The sequence below is a fragment of the Kryptolebias marmoratus genome, linkage group LG22, assembly GCF_001649575.2.
Source record: "Kryptolebias marmoratus isolate JLee-2015 linkage group LG22, ASM164957v2, whole genome shotgun sequence".
In the NCBI taxonomy this organism is placed as follows: domain Eukaryota; kingdom Metazoa; phylum Chordata; class Actinopteri; order Cyprinodontiformes; family Rivulidae; genus Kryptolebias; species Kryptolebias marmoratus.
Window position 1 is genome coordinate 488,533 of NC_051451.1, and position 21,169 is coordinate 509,701.

The 21,169-nt window shown below is 40.4% G+C and overlaps 1 protein-coding gene across 1 annotated transcript in view; it reads right to left on the minus strand.

Moving 5' to 3' along the window:
* Positions 1–21,169, minus strand: part of cdh11 (cadherin 11, type 2, OB-cadherin (osteoblast)) — a 116,857-nt gene that overhangs the window by 78,053 nt on the left and 17,635 nt on the right. The gene's annotated exons all lie outside the window — the stretch shown is intronic.

Genomic DNA, 21,169 nt, shown 5'->3' on the forward strand with positions numbered 1-21,169 from the left:
TCCCACACACACACACACAAATGTATATATAATATAATGTATCGTATATATAGACTGAAGGACAGACAGAGGCTCTAATCATCGCAGAACAAGAACATTAGGAGCCGGGGTCTATCATACCAGACAGGACCCAAGGTGCAGGCGGTACAAAGATGCCCCTGAGACAGTCCAGCATATAACAACAGGGTGTAAGATGCAGGCAGGCAAAGTGTACATGGAACACCATAACCAAGCAGCTGGAATAGTTTACAGGAACATCTGTACCGAGTATGGACAGGAAGTCCCACAGTCAAAGTGGGAGACTCCACCTAAGGTGGTGGAGAATGGCAGGGCTGAGATACTGTGGGACTTCCAGATCCAGACTGACAAACAGGTGATAGCCAACCAAGTGGACACTGTGGTGACAGATAAGATACAGAAGAAAGCAGTGGTGATAGATGTAGCAGTCCCAAGTGGAAAAATACCAAGAGTGGTACTGGTGGTCACTGGCTGTGACCCCCAAGAAACAACCTCAGAGAAGTGAGTTAAAAAAGTGCATCCACACAATTTTAGAGTTCAGTTTATATATGGATAAAATGTACAACCAACCAATGTCCTTTTTTAACAGCAAAGTTAACCAACAGGCCTCATCCAGGAGAGGGGAAATAAAAGAAAGGACTCTCTCTCTTCTCATTTTAATCTATTTAATTCTTAAAATAAGAAAACAGAATTTATTAACACGGTAGTACAACTTGAAACGGGGTTTTGCTCGTGCCTAGTTCTGAGATCTACTTAAATTACCCAAAAATGATAGACTGCCTTGCTGTAGCCACAATACCTGACAGCAGCACTGCAGTCAAATTTCAGCATCACTGACACCATGAAAGCACAAACACCATCATCATCCGCCGAGCATCATAACAAATCATCATTACTGAGTGTAAGTAATACCCCTCCAGCGCAGCAGTCATTATCATCTTGTCATTATTACCATGTAGCAGATGAACCTGCTTTGCATGCAGAGAACTCTGGCTCCATTCACCTTGTTCAGGAAGAAAAACAATATTTTCTATCAGAGGATGTCGAGCTGCACCTGCCGACGCAGCACTTGTTGTTCATGAATTCACTAAGAGGTGTTATTAAAATAAAGTTTGTTTCTTTGAAATCTCTGTGTTATTGGATTACATACAGGCAGTATCCTCCACCTTAAGGAAGCTTACCTCACTGCTTCATGCTTCTTAACATTTCTTCTCAAATAGAAAGTCCCTCCATCACCACTTTACCATTTAGCTGGTTGGACATCACTGGTTGGACATCATTGTAGACTTGTAGTGCATGTTTATTTATAAAGCACTACTAGGTAAACTTTCCTGATCCATCAGTACCTAACTTTCAGCTCTAGCAGATACCATTTGCACACCTCTAAGTAGTTGCTATTGGACCTACCCTGAGCTTTGACAGAGCAGCGCCTCATGGTCTTGGAATAATCTTGAAAAGGTTCTGAACAAACTTCTTTACAAACATTTGAATCTATTGCTGATTTTAGGTGTATTATGAAGAATGCAGTGAGGGAGGACTGTCATTGTTTTTCTTGAGAAGCTGTTGAATTTAAACGCTGTCACTGTTGTATTGCTCATTGTGTTTTATGTATGTTTCATCATTTGATGGCTGCTACCTTGGTCAGGTTTCCCTTGGAAAAGAGATTTCTAATCTCAATGGGACTTCATGGTTAAATAAATATGAAATAATTCAAATAAATCACACCAATCACAATTGTGTTATTATTGCTGTGACCCAGCAGCTAAATCTGCCTGCTTTGTATGACGGCTGAGCTCACTCCACCCAGAAAATGGCAGCTGATTATGTGAGGGAAATCGATTTTAACATGTGGTGGTACTGCCAGGGACTCGGAGACAATACTGTCAGTACCATCAGAGTTTGGATTGGGTTTTGTGAAAAATACACATAAAAAGGAAAGTCTCATTGATTGGAAGAGCACTTCCAACAATCTGTTGTGTGCATGTTTCATCGCCTGTGCACAGGCTTGGACAGAGTGATGATATTTTGCATTGATTTGTTTTTAATGGATTGCATTCATTCCTGAAAGAGGATTTTTGTGGCCATCAATGTGAGGCGGACCTCCGAGCGTAATATTTTATTTCAGCGCCCCATAACAATTCAGAGAAAGGTGAAAGATGCCTGAAAGATGTGATGATAAATGACTACAATCTAACATTGTTCAGATTGTACGTTCGCTTGTAATGAATACACATGTTTTGCTTTGTGCCTCCTAATAGAACTGTTCAGTGCATGGGGCTGTTATCATATAGATACAAACCCTGAGAACACTTCACTTCCACTCACTTCTGCTGCACAACAAGCACCCAGAGGCAAAATACCAGCTTTTTTTTTCTTTAGCTCTTGTTTTGTAATGCAAGATGTTTTATATTTTTCTCAGGCTGAATGTTGATCAGGTTCTGTTCTCTTTAACAACAAAACGTAACTTTAAACTCTTGGACTGTAGCTGCAAGTAACAGGGTAGTTTAGAAAAGACAGATGCAAAAAAAAAAATTCTCAGTTTAGACACCAACTGCTGTGAAAACCAAATCAGTTTTTCCTTTTTAGATTATTCTGTTCTGTGTACAAATAGTGCTGTCATGCCAACTTGCATGTGCAGACACACACAATATGTGCACACACATGTCATGTACAGATGCAAATAGGCAGCTTGAAATCTAGCCATTACCGTGGTGCCTGTCATTAGCTAAAAGGCCTGAAGCTGGAGGGAGACCAGAATAATTATTGTGATTATGGTCCTCTGTAGCTGAGCTCCATCCAAACATGTTATACTCTCTCAGATTAAAATCTGATGTTTCATGCTGTTTCTAAATAAAGAAGCTGGGATTTATTCCATGATAGCAGCCAACTGGAATCACGGCACGAAAACTGGACGAGAGATAAGTTTTATGCAGTCGTTCAAAAGCAAACAGCAATTGCTAATATTCTCGCTGGCCAGGAGATACAGTTTAAAGCTATTTTTTACTGTTTGGTTCCTCAGGCGTCGACGGCTCTGACTTTATGAGGCAATATAACAGATGACCTTTGCATGGGGAAATTTGACGACACTTGAAGGGTCTGAAGTCATTCCTGACCTGAGTTTAAGAAGCATTTTGACCTTTTGGGGAGGATGGTGACAGTAACAAATGATTATGAGGAGGCCTTGTCAGAGGTGTCCTGAAACAATCCCTTTCCTTGCAGCTTCTGACTTTTATCTTTCGTGGCAAGCAGCTAAAACACCTGTGATGCATGGCAATTTTATTTTATGTCACCAATTGGAGGCTTGATGCTGTCAGCTTGAGCAGAATATGATGAGAGCTTCGAGGCTCGGCACAGTGGGCACAGCTGGTAAACACACAAACACACACTGGTTGGCAGGGACTGGTGGTCCCAGCTGTGTCTGGATTATCCAGGTCCCAGTATGCCTTCACAGCTACAGAGGAACACAGCTCATATCTATGTACGCAAGCTGCAAAATTCACATCATTTATTGAAGCATGCACACGTACGAGCACGTATTTAAAGTTTGCCTGCACCCACACTTCTAGACACAATCTCCAGCACTGTGGTAATTTTGGCATGAGCCGAGCAAGAGGTCAGAAATGTTGCGAGACTTGTCTAAATCCGGCGGCAGCCTCAAATATAAACACCCACTGTATTTAACTGCTGAATCTCCTTCATGTAGCCTATTTTTGGGTGCCTGATTCCTTTCATATTTTTTCATCTTCAGGCGAGCATCCTTCTCCGACTCGCCTCTTCCTCCCCTGCTCCCTCTCGCCTCCTCACTGACTCATTGCTGCATCTAAAATAAAATGCTGCACAAGAGATGCAGGTGCAAGTGGCGGGCAGTTATTTTACAGCAGATTAGCTGTTCGGTTTTTTCTGTCTTTTTGTTAAATGGTGTGAAATATCTCTGCTACCACACGGCTGAAAATAGAAGATGACATACTTGTTCCACTACCATTGCAAGCAATGAATCCCTATTTATTTTGAAATACACGATTAGGATTTGTTTGCATGCATGAATGTTTTATGTAACATTTATAACATTGCATGTACCTGTATATGATATTCAAACAGATGTTGGAGCTTGTCAAACAGATCAGACTAAAAAGCTTAGCTCAGAGCTGTTGCTAAATCTGCAGAATGCAAGAACAGCAGGCGCAGGTGTGAGGTCATGGGCGGACATGTTTGTGCCGTATGCCTTTTAAAGGAGGCTTTGAGCTGAATATCCACAACAACAAGTACCTTTTATTATTCCTGCCTTTCCTCAGAGCTTCTAACTGAACTGTTATGCATCCCTAAAAGTAGTAAGCCACTGGGCTGTGACTGTTGGAGACTAGTTGGTGACTCAAAATTGCAAGAAAATGGATATTTTTCTGTTGCAGTTTCCTGAATTCTGAGTGTTTGCAACCAGTAAACCATGCAGCAGCATTTTACACCACCAGTTTTAAAAAATCACGGCTCATTTTTGTGTGCACGGCTTCAAAACTGTATTCTAGGCTATGCACATGCCCACCTCCACTCACACTGTACCCACATAGCCAGCTATTTTACCCACCTCATCAGCAGAAATGAAGACAGGGCCAGTTTTTAAATAATTATTACATATTATTAATGAGGTTTTTAGAGCTGGACATGTTTCCTGTCCAAGGACAGCTCCAGCTCTTGCACTTTTAAAATGGTTTGGAGATTCCCACAACAAAACTGAGAAGGGTTCAAGACAGCCACAATGATTCTGTGACATTCTGAACATGTTCAAACTTCAAGAGGCAACATTGTGAGCCTGTGCAACTCAGAGCCCTGCGGACATTTTAAGACATTCTGGAGACTTCGTCGTGAATGTTGTTCACCAACCAGTCACCAGCAGTCACAGCCCAGTCAAATACCACCCTTAAATATGTGATAAAACCATATTTCCATTAAAGAATACACTGGGGAGTTAGTCTACAGTAAAACACAAATAGAAACTCTAATTTCATGTGCCACTCATTTCCACACATACTGATAGCATGGGTTTCTGAGTTATCACATTATTTCCTGCCTATAAACTGGCTTTTCTACCTAAAAAAATTAGCAAAAATGTTCATTTACAGAAACCTGGCCATGTTTTTTAATCAGTGGGTTGATATGAAATCCTACTTGGACTCTCAAATTTTCACACTTCACTGTAAGGTAAAGGCTTTTATTTCTCCCCCGTGGCTCTTACCAGCACAAGTTGAGTCATTTGCCTTGCACATATTCATTTCTTTCTTCCCATATGATTATCCTTATTTTCTTCTGTTTTTATTGTTTAATACTGTACAAAGAAAATATGGAAGCCAGAGGCTCAGACCTAACTTGGCTGCTCAAAGAAAACAGGCTGCAGAGGAACGCTTGCATGAGAAAGGTGGCATTAACCTCATTTTTAGTGGAGTGTGTAAAACTGTAGTAGGACACACCAAACTGGCAGAATATCAGCTTCACACTTTCTGTCTTTGTGCTCATTTATCGACCTAACTCGTAGCTAATGTAAGCGTTATCTATAACCACCATCGGTGGAGGACGTTAAAGCAGAGAAAAGCCTTCTCATCACATCCAGCTGGACCTAAATACGCACTGTGCACAAAGTGTGTGCTGCGGTGATTTTACAACAATCTGTCTGCATGTTGTGGCTCATACAGAACATAAGCTGTTCATTTTCTTCTGATGCAAACTGCACGCACACAGGCCCACACAACAGATGCTGATGAGGCTGATCATGAAAACAATGCGATGACGGCACATGCAGATAAAAGTGGCACACTCGGTCCACATGCAAAGACAGCACACACACTGTCAGCGAGGGCTAACACAAACAGATAATGGCGATGTGTGTTAACTGAGAGCAGCGATATATCGCCGTTGACAAGTTGACTTAGAGAGACAGAGAGAAACGAGCAGCAGTCATCGGATTGACAGGGTGGAGTGGAGGGATAAAGAGCTGGGCAAAGGATAGATGATGAATGAAGTCAACACTACAGAAGGAGAAGAAGGCAGGAGAGACAATAAATATTCTTTTTACATATTCATCTTTGCATGGCTGGGGCACTTAAGTACGTCCCTCACGTGCGTGATTTTCATTTAGATAGTTGGTTATTTTCAGACACGTTCAGCCAGCGCACAGATACATATAATGACTCCTCGCTGGCACAAGCTTCTGGCACACAAAACCACCAACCAACCACAAAATAATCAAGTCTGAACAACAGCCACCCCATCCTGTACAGAACAGTTCTATAGGTTATATGTTTGGAGCTAAACGTCAGAAAATGTTGTCAGAAATATTAATTGTGAGTTTTATGATTTCTTCCAATTAAAATGTCATATAAATGAAGCACATATTACAGATTCAAAGGCTGGAAAATGACAGTGGTCCACCGAGCCTTTACGTCCCACATTTTGAGCTGATGAATATGAATATAGGTGCAACAGACTGTATATATTTAAGGACTTCTTTATGATTGGCTGTAATTATCATGTTCAACCAGCTAATTGCTTCCATCCAGATTGTGAGAGCTCTTCTTCACTGAACATTGTTCTCTTGTCAGTTATTTGTCTGCATCTTTTTGATACAGCAGCAAAGACAAAAGAAAAGAAGATTCCTGCACAGATCAAAACGTTTCATTTCGACTCCACTGTGTTCGTCAGAGTATCGTATGGCTTTATTGCTGTTGAAGACTAAAAAAAGCTATTCCTAAATTGATTTAAACAGCACAGCCACACTGTAAACAAGAAGCTTGCAGATACAATCATTGTGTTTGAATGAGTGTTTGTTGTCAGATGTATAATTGATTTGCATTTTGTTTTTTGCTTACTCAACAATAATTGCTGTTCTAATACCGGGCTTGCCCAGCTATTTATTTTCATGGGTTCGTGGAAAAACAGGCTATGATTGTCTTGCCTGTTAATTAGTGAGTCTAGTCATCATGCTGGGTGCCTGCATGCTCAGTGAGCCTCCTCAGAGGGAAGTGCAGTCAGTCCTGTGACTCACTGCTTTTAAATAGTCTCGGGCAAAAGAGCAAAAATGATTGAAAACCAAAAAGAGGAAATTCATGAGGCTGGATGAGAGATGATAAATGTATTAGCAGCAGATGACATTTCCATCACCGCCTCATCGATCACCTTGGGGACATTTTAAACGGTGGCCTGTGTGTGTGTGTGTGTGTGTGTGTGTGTGTCATATGCAGAATCTGACAGATGAAAGGAAGCTCCCACGCCTCAGCACAGAAAGACAAATACATGGAAAACCAAAGAAGAAGAAGTTGGGGATGGGAACATTTGCATACATGTACACACTCACAAACATGCTGGACTGGATATTTTAAAGTGTACCAATTTATTTGTACTGATTAACCCAAATGTAAAAAAAGAAAAGAAAACAGACATGTTTCCACACACAGCAAAGAGCATTCAGCTGGATGCAGTCATATCTGTCATATATTTTCCTGTTGTTTGCATAATTCTCCCATGCATGCAAATATCTGACAGAGAGAGGTGACACTCCCTGGTTATGAGCAGAATGATGTGCACCTTGGCCGTGTGAGTGTGAAACAAGGTGCGGACGGCTCAGGAAACCTGGCCCTCGCTCCCTGCTCTGCTCTGGCCTTTCTTTCCTCCCACTGCTCTGTCTCTTGGTATTCAGCGGCTGCTCTCTTGCAGCTCAGACTCTCTTATCTAAATCTCCATTCAGACAGAGAAAGAGACAGAGCTGGGAAGAGCGGGTGAGAGATAGATAATGCAGGTCACTCTCCAATGACAACTCTAAAAGGCAACTGGGGAGAAGAGAGAAAAGGAGAGCAATGGTGAGGAAGAGAGGAGGGCTGCTGAAAAACGCTCGATGGATTTCTGTTCTGAGCTGGGTCGCATGCAGACTTCATAAGTAGCTTGCTCTGGAAGTTACTGTACATCTGGTGTTTTTAGTCTTAGCTGTTTATTTTAAGCTTGTAGCTCTGATAAGTCAGCAAAAAAAGAGCCATCCATATGTCTAAATAATGGGAAGCTAAACTAAGCAGCCATTAAAATTATAACTCATTAATGCAACAAAGAATGTGTACCCTTCACACACTTTAGTTTAATTACGATCATCTGGAAATAGAAGTTTTAGAAAAATACAGTGTCATAACCCTAAGAATTTTAAGATAGAGAAAAAGTGGAACCTAAAAATCATGCTGCCCTTTAAAAATCCGTTTTTAGATATTACTTCCTGTCATTTTTTAAAAATCCCTGACACAAAACCTTCCTTTTTTCTGCTCTCAATGCTGTAGCTCAGTTTTTCCAACATACATATTTACATGTCATCTGGGATTAGTGCTTGAAACTCACGCTTTAATCTCCTATCCTCTAATTCACTGGTTAATATGAAAAGACAGGCTGATTCACAGTGATATCAAACGCTGCACTGAACACACACACACACACACACACACACACACACACACACACACACACACACACACTCACACACACACTCACACACACCTCGAGTTTTGAATTATGTTCAGTCCTAATCTGAAGAAGGTGCAGAAATGAAAAAGGTCCATTAAATACAAGGATGTTTGTTCTATCATTCAGCCCCTCCCTGCAGCACAGCTGAAGTGAGTGACATTTATTGTGCTTCATTTATCTCCCTCGATTACTCTCCATCTCCTTTCTACCTTTAGCCCTCTCCCACCCTGCATCCCTGCCATCACCTCCACACCGCCTCCCCCTCTTTCTCTCACCCTGAGGCTGGCAGTAAAACTCCAAACTAAATTGAATTTGGCATGTTTCCAGGCTACTTCCGACTGCGGCGCTGCGAGCAGAAGCCGGTGTTTTTTTCATTGCGATTCCAGATCTATTGAAATGATGATGTCTGTGCCACATGAAGCAGCTTGGAAAGTTCCAGCAGGAGCTAACGAGACGTGCCAGCTCTTCAAAGACAGAAATGAGCGTGTTAGAATCAGAGTAATTAAATGACAGCGAGCCAAAATCACAGTGCTACAAAAAATAATGCAGACCTGCCCGAGGAGGCCACGGGAGAAGCTAGCCACTCTGGCCACACAAGTTAAGTGTTTTACTAAAACAATAAACATGAAATAAATCCACCTCTTTGGACAGTTTGTTGACAGCTTGTCCTCATCAGCTGTCCTGCTTTTCTACTCTCCTTTTGTCTTTCTACAAACCTCTTCCAGCACTTTCTGTCCTATCAGAGAGCTGTAATGTAGAGTCAGTCTTGATCCATCTCTGTTGTGCTATCAGATCTAGTTGGCACTGCTAAAGTGAGACCTGCTTTCCAAGCTAAATGAATGTTAAAAGCCTATTGAGTTTCTCTGCATCGGCTGCAGCAGCTCTGTCCTTATTCAGGTAATACGATGTGCTGCGTGTCGGCGTGTGTGTGTGTGTGTTTGAGCTGTATGTAATGCGATGCAGTCTTTTAATTTAGGAAAAGAGACACTGTCAGCAGGTAGAGGTTACGACCCCTGCCAGAGGACACACACANGGGGGGGGGGGTATGGGTGCTTTGTTTGCAGCTTGTAAATGTGTGTGTGTGTGTGCTTTTGAGCTGTATGTAATGCGATGCAGTCTTTTAATTTAGGAAAAGAGACACTGTCAGCAGGTAGAGGTTACGACCCCTGCCAGAGGACACACACATACTGTAACCTAACATGAAATTGATTTCAAGGTAAAGTAGCACAACATATGATGCTGCTACTGGTGGAGTGTGAGGCCAGCTTATGTGTTCTGTTGTCGATTAAGCTCGTAATCCAAGTCTCTTTAGATACACAATCTGGGATATTTATCACTGCAAACCAGTTCCAACATTTTAAAAGCTTGATGTAAAACTTTTTTTTGAAGAAGCTGTCCATGCACCCTTGATATTTTCATCATCAACATTTTAAATATGGTTATGTCTTCCAACAGTTAGGAAACATTAGTTTTTCAGTTTTCCTTTTAGAGTTTTGCAATTAGATTGTGCAATATGTCTGACGACGAATGCTAGCCCTTGTAACTTAAATTAAAGTTTAGCTGGCTATCTTAGGAAACATTAACATTTCTGGACTAAATCAGGACTTCTTTAGAGGAGTGGGAGTTGTTGAAAAGTGTTTTCCCTACAGGGTCCATTCAGTGATGTCACCAAGACTATTAATAACAGCAGTTTGCCATATTTTGCCTCCAGCTACATGCATTTATAACAGAATTAGTATTCATGTTGACAAAGTAGATATTATTCTTGGGCAAAAGTTAGGGGAAGACCACTGCACCACATAAGAGAGTGAGTTCTGCAAGTACTGCTCCTCATGAGAACCCTGTTTAGTCCTCAGAGCAGGACACCAGGACCTCGCTCAGCCAGGGACATGAGGAGACAGACCCAGATTAGCCTGGGTTGCATCCTCTCATTACTCAGGCAATGGGAGAACACGACCCACACGTCTGTCCTGGATAAACACTGACGGCATTCTTGTTGCTTTGTTCATTCATGTCCTCTGGATCCTGTCCACACCTGGCTGGTACCTGTTCTTGGCTCGCAGACTCACTCCTCACCAGTGTCCACTCTTCACTGAGGAGGAATAAACCTCTGGGACGTATGACCCCTCAGTCGGGCACTGTTGTCAAGGAGAAACCGAGCTGCAGTCAGATGGGCTTTGGAATTATAGACTGCTAGCACATACAACTTGTATTTTAAATGACTGCTTTGAATTTTAAGATTGTGACAGAAACCTGGCAGAGTGTTGCTGAGTCAAGAACTTATTTTGAACTTTATCCCACAGACTGTAGTTATTTTAAGACACAGAGGACTACTGGAAGTGATGGAAGAGCAGTGGCTGTTCTTAAGAAGTACAGGTTGTTGAGTACGAGACAACTGTTTTGTTGACTTTAGTGAGGACTTACTTGGTTTCAACAGGAACTTCCTGTTGTGATAAACTAACAACAAAGGATGTTTTGCCATCAGAGGTCTCAGGTAAACACAGGTTCCATGATTTACCAGTGGGAGATGAACGAGCCCAATACTATTTAAATAATTCCTTCTTAAAATGCACAAGTAGCAACAAATATTATAAATCAAAATACTTTTTATTTGCATTTTGGTGCCTCTATAATCCTAAAGGATGAAAGTGATTTATTTTATTCAGTTTATTAGCACAAGTGGTTACATTTTAACAGACAGGGTTAGGGTTAGACATGTTTATGGTTAAAATAGGTTTCACTGTTATAATATTGTAGTTCCCACTTTGTCATACTGTTGTAGTTTGTTGGATTGTTGTAGTTCCTCTGATTATTGTGGTTTGTTAGGTCTTTGTAGATTGTCAGATCATCGATGAGTACATTTCTGTCTTCTGTGATCAGAGCAGAAGAAAAGCAGATTAAATAATTATTTATTATTTATTAAGACCTCCACCACCCCAGACCAATCACCCTTTACGAGAAACAATCAGTTTAAAATGTTAGAATAGACATCTGAAAAATAAACATCTAAGCTTCAGGCTTTAAGTAAAATGTGAAATCATGCTAAAATATCATTGTGTATTGAATGGGACTGCCTGTATGTGAAACAACAACAACAACAACAACAACCAAAGTCAACCACCTGATTGTCACACACTGAGTTTTTGGTTAAACAGCTAATAAGGTTAAAATAGGAACCTAAAGACCTTCACCAACAGGTATCGGAGATCAGATTGACCAGTTTTGCTCCTGAGATTCTCTGAGGAGTTGAATGAGATTTTGCATTAAACTTGCTTTAAATGGCCACTCAGAAACAGTCCTCATCTTGGCCGTAATGACTGGGAAAATCACTCAGAGAAAGCTAAGCAGCAGCAGAACTGGATCAATGAAGAGACTGCAGTTAGAAAATAGGGGTCGTTGTAATCAATTAGAGTCTTAACTGCTGCTGGAACGATAAAACATCAACTGGTGGAGAATCTCTCTCGCTGTCTGTGCCAATGTTGCTGCCACTTTTACACTTTTTGGTCTTGCATTATTTGACAGACTCCAGTGATAAATTTTGTACTGCAGATCTAAGACAGTAGCAAAGTGGTTCAAATTTTATCTTGACATGTGGCTCAGATTTAGGCTTTGTGTGCAACAGTCAATCTGTTTCCAATGTTTGTGTCTTTTGCATTTCTCTTACTGTGGTGTTAATTGTTCACTCCGAACTATTGGATCAAAAGCGTCCAAGCCAGCTCCAAATCTCATTTCCCCCTTTAAATTCAGAGTGGAGTACTCAGCCATCTGTATTAAATTTCTTTCCACTTTTTAGCTGAATGTTTATTTGCAAGTTTATTAGGAACCTCCAGCTGTCTTCATGTGGTAACACAACAGGTGGAAGCCATCTTTGTCAAAAACAGCCGGCATGATTTAAATGAAATAAAAAGCCATCATATACTCTCCTTTTTTGACACAGAGATTTTTTTTTCCCACTAAAAACAAAAGATTAGTTGTTTTATTCTTCTAACAAATTGTGTAAAAACTGAAAAAGTGATTTTGAGTCATTTTGCAAATAATGAACACATACTGTTTGTGACTAGAGCAAAATACTAAAATATGACAAATACTCTGTGCTATAGCTCCCCTCCTAACTCTGATCACTGTTTTCTTCTTTTTTAGAAAAAAATCTCATCATTCCATGTGTCCTGCACCAAACTAACCTGAACAGAGGATTTAATGTCAGCAGCAATCACACTCTCTCTCTCTCTCACACACACACACACACACACACACTCACTCACCAACACGCCTGCACTCAAACACTAGGGAAGAACTATAAATGGTTTATGTCAGAATCTTTGTCAACTACCCCCTGCACACCCACCCATCAGAGTATCACACCTCCTGACACACTCACACACACACACACACACACACACACACACACACACACACACAAGTTCCCTCAAGCATCAGCAGTGGAATTGAAAAGCCACTTCAGAAAAATAATGGAGCAGTGGCAACACTGCAGCATGTATGTCTGTGTGTGTTTCTATATGTGGGTGTGTGTTTCTAGGGTTTTTTTCTTCTGTAGGTGTGTTTGTGTGAGAAAATGTGCAACGCTGCAGTCTTTCCTGGAGCGTGTGGGGATGGATTCCTGAATGGCTTTGGTCAGGGAGATCCAACCTATTTCCCAAGTCTGCTGCATTTCCTAAGGCACAATATTTATACATACATTAGTTTCATAAAAGTAGAAAGGAGATGTCTCCTATAGCCTAATTAATTTACAGATTTATGATCAACTGAAAGTGGTATCTGTAGTAACTGGTTGGACTGCAGAGTTAGAAGAAACTGGACTGAACTCAGGCTGAACAGATGTTCCTGTGTTTGGAACTGGTCTGGAACCTTTCTGCATGGAGTTTACATGTTCTAACTGAGCATTTGTGGGTTTTTAGCAGGTAATTTACTCACTGAGTGTGAGTATGCATGATTGTTTCTATGTAGCCCCATGTATGACTGGCTCCATGTCCAGGGTGCACCATACTGAGTACTCATCAGTAGGGGAGGAAAAAAGAAACAAAAAAACTCACACACAACAGTAAATTAAGACAAATATTAAAATTTATTTTATATTTACTTTGTGTATTGCAGGGGTCACCTGTGAGCAGACAGTCTGATTCTTCTGCTGCTTTTGAACAAAACGCCAGCTTTTAGAAGAATCAGGAAGTGAGGAGCACCATATCATCTATTCATGTTTTCCTCTGACTGCTAAAATTATGCTTTTTTTATTTTTTAAATTTAAAATGTTCTTAAAACTGGACTTTGGATCAAAGTGATTCAATGTGATTTGTATCAAGCACATTTAAACTGGGGTGGCACAGTGGTCCAGTGGTTAATGCTGTTGCCTCCCAACAAGAAGGTTGTAGGCTCCACTTCCCGACCTGGGTTAAAAACATGCATGTTAGGTTCATTGGTAACTCTAATATTGTCCATAGGTAAGAGTGTGGGTGCTTTTATGATATTTAATAAGAAGCTTGATATAAACAAAGCTCTGATGTGAAGACAATATACTTAAAGATGCACACATACTGAGGGGGAGGGGGGGAACAGGCACCCTCTCCTGCTCTCTTTAAACTGAAAATACATCAAACTGGACCCTGAATGAAAGACCAAAACTCACAATAAACCCTTGTAAATCATTCTGAATAATCTGTTAAAATAGCAGAATTCAGATTCATTAATAATAGATTTCTAGTAGTGTTGAGGATGCATCTTATTGTTAATTTGTGTGTGAATATGATTCTGTCAGACTCTGCCTCACCACACGTCAGCGGTACTTATAAATGCCATTACACATCTTATAATTACTCAGAGAAGTTTCCTTTTCATGTTAAGGACAGCTCCAGTGTTTTCCAAAGCACCCGATGGTGAGTGGTGAGCCTGTCAGGAGGCTCAATGACAGAATGCAGCTGTTTCCCTCTGCTATTAGTAAACTCTTTGAACTCGGGATGGTGTTGGTTTTTTTCAATGTTTTATCAAATTGCTTGTGTTGAAACTGTTGGATTTCCTCCCTCCTCTTGACAGCTTTGCTGTGAAAAATGTACAGTCTGCTTTACTTTTGTCTTCATCGTTCAGTTTGAAATGCTTTCAGATGGCCGACACTGCTCCTCTTCACCTGCCTGACTACTCAGCTGAGAGGTGAATGTCATACTGCTGTGAACGGTATCAGCAGGGTGGTATTGGGATGCTTTTACAAGCACAAATGCACCCACATGCTATCAGAACAGATACCTTGTACTCATACAGTTATCGTGTATCCATAGAGGTTGATTGAATTGGACTTTATTCTGTCTACACCAAATTGGATTGAATTGGGCTGAACTGGGTCTAAATTTTTAACTGTTTTAATTTGCTATAGAACTGGAATAAATTGAAATTGATTGAGTTGTATATAATAGGATAGGATCGTATTTAATTATCTTCAACTATAATAGGATTGAATTGGACTGCAATTTAAATATTGGATTTGATGATTACTGAGATAAATTTTGTTATGATTTGTTTTTTTTTACATAAAGAACATAAAGAGCTCAATAGTGACAAAGATTGTTTCTTGATATTAAAATGCATTGGATAGATAAATGGTTTGCACTTATATAGCGCTTTATCTAGTCCAAGGACCCCAAAGAGCTTCACACTACATTCATTCACTCACTGATGGCGGTAAGCTACATTGTAGCCACAGCTGCCCTGGGGCGAGCTGACAGAGGTGAGGCTGCCATCACACCGGCACCGGCCACCGAGCCCTCTGACCACCACCAGTAGGCAAGGCGGGTGAAGTGTCCTGCCCAAGGACACAACGGCTGGGACAGCCAGAGCAGGGGCTTGAACCAGCAACCCTCCGGTTACAGGACAAACCCCTACCTCCTGAGCCACTGCTGCCCCAGAGAGAGAGAGAGACAGACAGACAGACAGACAGACAGACAGACAGACAGACAGACAGACAGACAGACAGACAGACAGACAGACAGACAGACAGACAGACAGACAGACAGACAGACAGACAGACAGACAGACAGACAGACAGACAGACAGACAGATAGATAGATACTGCAGGTTCCACTGCTTGCAGAGGCTTGTCTGCTGATGAATAACTCCACCTGACTGCCATTACAACTAGAGCTACCAGGACTACATGCATACACTGCAGAATCTGTCACAGGTCCCCTCTAAACAGCCTCGGGGGATCCATGCAGAGGACCAGAGTGAGTAGAGGAAGGGCAAGAACACTGGGTGTGTCCTGGGATGTAGATAAGCATACACAGGGATGGCTAAGTGATTGAAAACCAGGACAAAACTCTCTAGGAAGGTTAACAGCCAGTTATCTCAGATTTTTACACAAGCCATCTATTTTTAGTGTTCTATCAAATCAAATCCTAAAGGCATGCTTGTGCTTTTGCTAACCAGTTGGGACACTACCTGGCTACAGCTGAAGGAAACTCAAAGCTGACTGTAACAGGCACTGGTGGTTTTATTAGTGAGTTGGCAGCAGCCTCTTGGATGGTTGATGGTTTGTAGGGATCGACAACCTTTTGAAATGAAGCTCTTCCAGGAATCGACAAATATTGTGTTGAAGGTTGATTAGAGACGCCACCAGAGGTCAAACTAATTTACCTAAGGTTCAAAGCATTTTCACCCCATTACACGGTTGGACGTTTTCCAGATACAGAGTGAAACTAGGACTTTGATTTATTTGTGTTTATTTGGCTAATTTTGATTATTTGCAACAGGACATCAAGGAAGGTTAACAGCCTGTTTCTCAGCCAGACTTTTATACAAGCCATCTTTTTTTAGGGTTCTATCAAATCAAATCCCAAAGGTGTGCTTGTGCTCAGGGGACACAAACATGCTTTAGAAGGTCTGTATTGCTTATATGAAAAAAGAAATGTACTTTTCCAACTATTATTTGTGTGCTCATCGTGCCTAAATATCTGCTCCGTAACTGTTCTGGTAAACACATCACATATATTATAATACTAGACCAAGTATCCCTGACTTCTCTAGTTGTTGGGAATTGAAGCCAGCAGGACCCAGGTGCGACATTGTATTTTAGGGACCAGAGTCCACACACTAGCCATAAAAAAGCAATCAAAGACATATATCACTGTTTTCTCATACTACCTACAAGGCAGTTATCAACATTTTACTTTTGTTATCCAGGAAATATAAACATTCTTCAACATTTGTCATTTAAAACATTTTTAAACAATCATTTCTATGCTGTGGCTTTAGGGATAAAGATTTGCATTTGCCTGTTGAGCTTTACACGTTTTAGGTTGTAAAGATGGAAATCCATCCAATCCATCCAATTAAAGTGTGATTATAACTCAAACCTTGGAGCTTCAAATGTTTTAAAGCAAGAAGAGGAAGATTTGACTCAGTTCCTTAACTTTTGAGTTTAGATGCTGTGGTTTTATTCAACATTCACCGCACTTTTATGTACCCCACATTGTTTTCTGGGAAACCTGCTGGCTGTCTTCAAATCATTCCAAATGTTGTTGAAACATGAATGTCTCAAGCTGTCTGAAAACATGAGCTGAGCTTTGTTTGTTTTTTCATCCTAAGAGGACAGCTCGTTGGTTTGAGAAGAGCTAAAACTGGACTTTATCCCTTGTCTTCCAATTTAAATGTTAGTTGTGTTTATTTGTTTAAAAAAAAACAAGAATGATTTTGTCCAACTAGCTGATGCCGGCCTACAGCTCAGTTTAGAATGAATTTCAACCCTTCACAATAACTATCAGGTGTTTACAAAACAACAAACACAAAAAAGGTGAACTACTATTTTTAGATGCTGTTTTCTGGCCTTGTGATGGTGAATAAATCAACCTCAGACCTGAAATGGTGTATGCAATCACCACACAAACTGCAGAAAGAACTAGTTAATGGAAACGAGGTGGAAGCATAGAAAGGCTTCTCCAAGGACACAGTAATATCACAGTGGATTTTTTTTTGACAGATATCCAGCGCTCTTGCTGTGCCCCACATAAACCTGTTTTCCCCAGCCTGCTGGGCGCAGAGGGAGGGTTTTAATACTACATGTGTCACGTTTTCCTGACAGTCACAGAGGTATATTTTACAGACAGAGAAAAAGGTGAAGACATCATCTGTGAACACAAGCGGTCGAGATGACATTCAGAGGAAATACTTATCTGTCTGTCTGTCTGTCTGTCTGTCTGTCTGTCTGTCTGTCTGTCTGTCTGTCTGTCTGTCTATCTATCTATCTATCTATCTATCTATCTATCTATCTATCTATCTATCTATCTATCTATCTATCTATCTGTCTATCTATCTATCTATCTATCTATCTATCTATCTATCTATCTATCTATCTATCTATCTATCTATCTATCTATCTATCTGTCTATCTATCTATCTATCTATCTATCTATCTATCTATCTATCTATCTATCTATCTATCTATCTATCTATCTATCTATCTATCTATCTCTTGCTAGCTAGGTAAATAGATAAATAGGCTGTGTTCAAATTATCCATTCAATCACTGGATATTTCCCTATATCATGAGTCAGCATTTTGAAGTGGTGTTCAGAATTTTTCATTCACTGAATAGTGTCCTAGAAACTGGTCAGATGCTTCAGTAAATGTAGTGTGCAGAAGTTGTACGCTACATTGGTGAAAATAGACCATAATGCACAGCAGACATATAAATGCTAATGCTAACGTCTGCAGCTCATTCCGGTGATTTTCAGACTTGCTAGAGATGCCTTTAATGATTGAGATGACTCTACTGTAAGGTGTCCTGTCTCCTCTGTCTGAGCTGCAGGGCTTGAAAAAATGTTCCAAGAATGTGAACTGAAACTAGATTTAAAAAGTTTAAATATGAAAAATGTTAAAGAGTAAGGCACATCTCTGACGCTCATTTTTATTATTTACACAGATACTTCAGCTGTTCTGTACATAAATACTGCACTGACGATAATTCATAATTCTAGTGTATTGAAGGTCAGGATATAGTAACAGCTGAAGTCTATGTGAAACAAATACAACTAAAAAGATTATAACAAATATGTGTAAAACAGTTTTGTCAGTGGAGACAGTCTGATGATTTTAATGACCTTTTCTGAGGCTAAACCAGCAGAATTTTGAAGTTTATCACTTCAGATTCAGACATTAATTTATGTGACGCCTCAGTTGGAATACTCAGTGTATTAAATACAAAAACATCATGCTGTCTCTTATTACCTACAGTATACAGCCACCGACAGATCCAGCAGGATGAGCAGCTAATTGTTACAGTAATGGGATCAATAAAAGCTGCTTTTCAAAGAAGCAGGTTTGTGAAATTAAAATGAAGGAAATGTCCCAATTGACCTATTAAGTGTTTGCTCAAAGGACCTGACACTGACAAGAGTTATGAAAATAGATTTTAGATTTAACACCTAAGCTGCTATAACTTGTTCAAAGAGATAAACTCCATCATGTTTCCTGTGAAATATAAAGTATATTGGATTAAATCTTAGTGAATTCAATATCTATGGGTTGTGCTTACTCTGGTGTCTGGAAGAGCTAAACAAAGTGGAACAAACAATCAGCCTCCAGTCAACAAAGTGCTCCTTCTCTGATGTGCCACAATACACTAAGTTTCTAAATAGGCCGAAAAGACTCTTCTTATTCAGACAAACACTGCAGTGTTTTTAATGTATGTGTCTGGATTCTTCTGTGTTGCTGAGGATGGTCAAAAGTTTGAATGACAAAGGGAGCGGTGCAGGATGCCACTGACTTTTCACCAGGAACAAACATCAGACATGAAAGGAGCGATCATTTACATCACAGCCAACTCATTTGTTCGCCGTTTACTGTCTGTGTGTGCATGTGTGGTTTACTCTTGAAGCCTCCTACTGTGTCTCCCCGCAGCTCCAGCACACTCGCCATTAAAATGAGTGTCCCTTTAACTGCAGCCGACTGTTATGGTAATGAGGGCTGTATCAGAGTCTCTCCCGCCTCCTGTGGCCCATCCACATGTAAACCACTTTAAGAGCCCCTAAACTCTACTTTTTCAACCAAGTTTGAGAGGGAGAAAATCCTTAAACACTGCCAATGTGTTCTCATGTGGACAGCTAAACACAACCAATAGTAGTAGTACTATAGTATAGTAGTTATAGTAGTTATGACCCCCAACATGCTTGCACTTGTGCTGCAGCCATCAGTTGCTCTACTCCCGTTTGTAGATGAGCCTGTTTCACACACAAACTCTTTCCTGCTCTACAGCATCATCTCTGACATTCACTCTGTTCTAATCTGCAACACTTAGGGATTTTACCAACCACTGTTTCTGTAACGATAGCCTCGCCTCCTCCTGGACCACCCAGACTGGGCCTGAAAGCTCTGTCCATCTTTGGGTAGCTTACGTTCAACTTTTCCTCAGTTATACTGTACATATTGAAACTGTACATCTGTCCTTAGCTACATGAGCATTTATAACAAAAAAGGAAACCAAATTAAACTGAAACTCTGTACGACCTCATAAAAGGTAAATATTTTGCTTACATTGAAAAAAAAGATGAGATAAAATCAGCTTTGGCATTTAGAAAGGTCTCGCAATGCTTCACCTGTTTTTTGCTCTAGTTTGAAGTATTTTCAAGTTGTGTTTGTGTTGAATTTTATACATTTTTGCACAGCAGTGAATGACAGCGTGACCTTCCAATCGATCATAAAATAAAGATGAGCACTGTACTTAAAAGAGGCATTTCTCATTTAGCATTTGGCCTCCAGGTGAGTCACTAAGGCAGCAGAAGGAATGCAAATGTATTTGTTTGGCAGTGCAAATAAAAAAAAATCCTTGGCTTACTTTACATTTTAAATTTTTACATCATTTTCTTGTTAGGGGAGGGGAAATCTATCAGTATATTCAACGTGTTCTTGCTTTAAAATGAATTTGCCATAGTTTTAAGATCTTTTCATCACCCTTAGAAACTTTGTATAAAAACACACTGTTTTAGGCAGCGTCCTAACGAAAGCACAGAAGAAAGAAAACCAGAGAAAACGAGAAGCTGGAGTGAGCCAAGATGGAAACAGAGATGGAAAGAAGTACGAAAAAAGACAGAATATATGAAATAGGAGTAATGGTGGGGACCAAACCCAGACTTTGCTTAGCATGCACAACCAATCAAGAGTGCCAAAAATAGCTTGGTGATTTGCCCAAACCACACACAACCTCATGCAGGCTGAGGAACCGGGGGCCCCTGCCATGGAAAACTCGTCAAATTAGGAGTCTGAGGAGGCCAAAAGGGAAGAAAGAAAGAGACAGAAGAAGGAGAAAAAGAAAGACGGCCATCAAAGAAGGTCGTTTGAGTGTGTGATTGCTGTCAGAGCAGGTTTGTCTCTGCAGAACTATTTGTATCTTAGAAACTGGATTAAGAATAACACAGATGTCTTCTGCAGTGAACAAACTAGGTCTCACTTCCCTCCTTCGCCTCATTTCTTCTTTTGCGCTTCATCATCTTCCTCCATTTTTTTTAAAGTGTGCGGCATCTTTCCTCATTCTGTCTCCATTTTTGGGTTTCTTCCTGCTCTACATTTCCCTTTTTTCCATATTCAGCACCCAAAAGTCTGGAAAATGCTGACTACGCTCAACTATTATAGTTGAAACATTTGCTTCAGCTAAAATATTCCTGTGATATTTTTA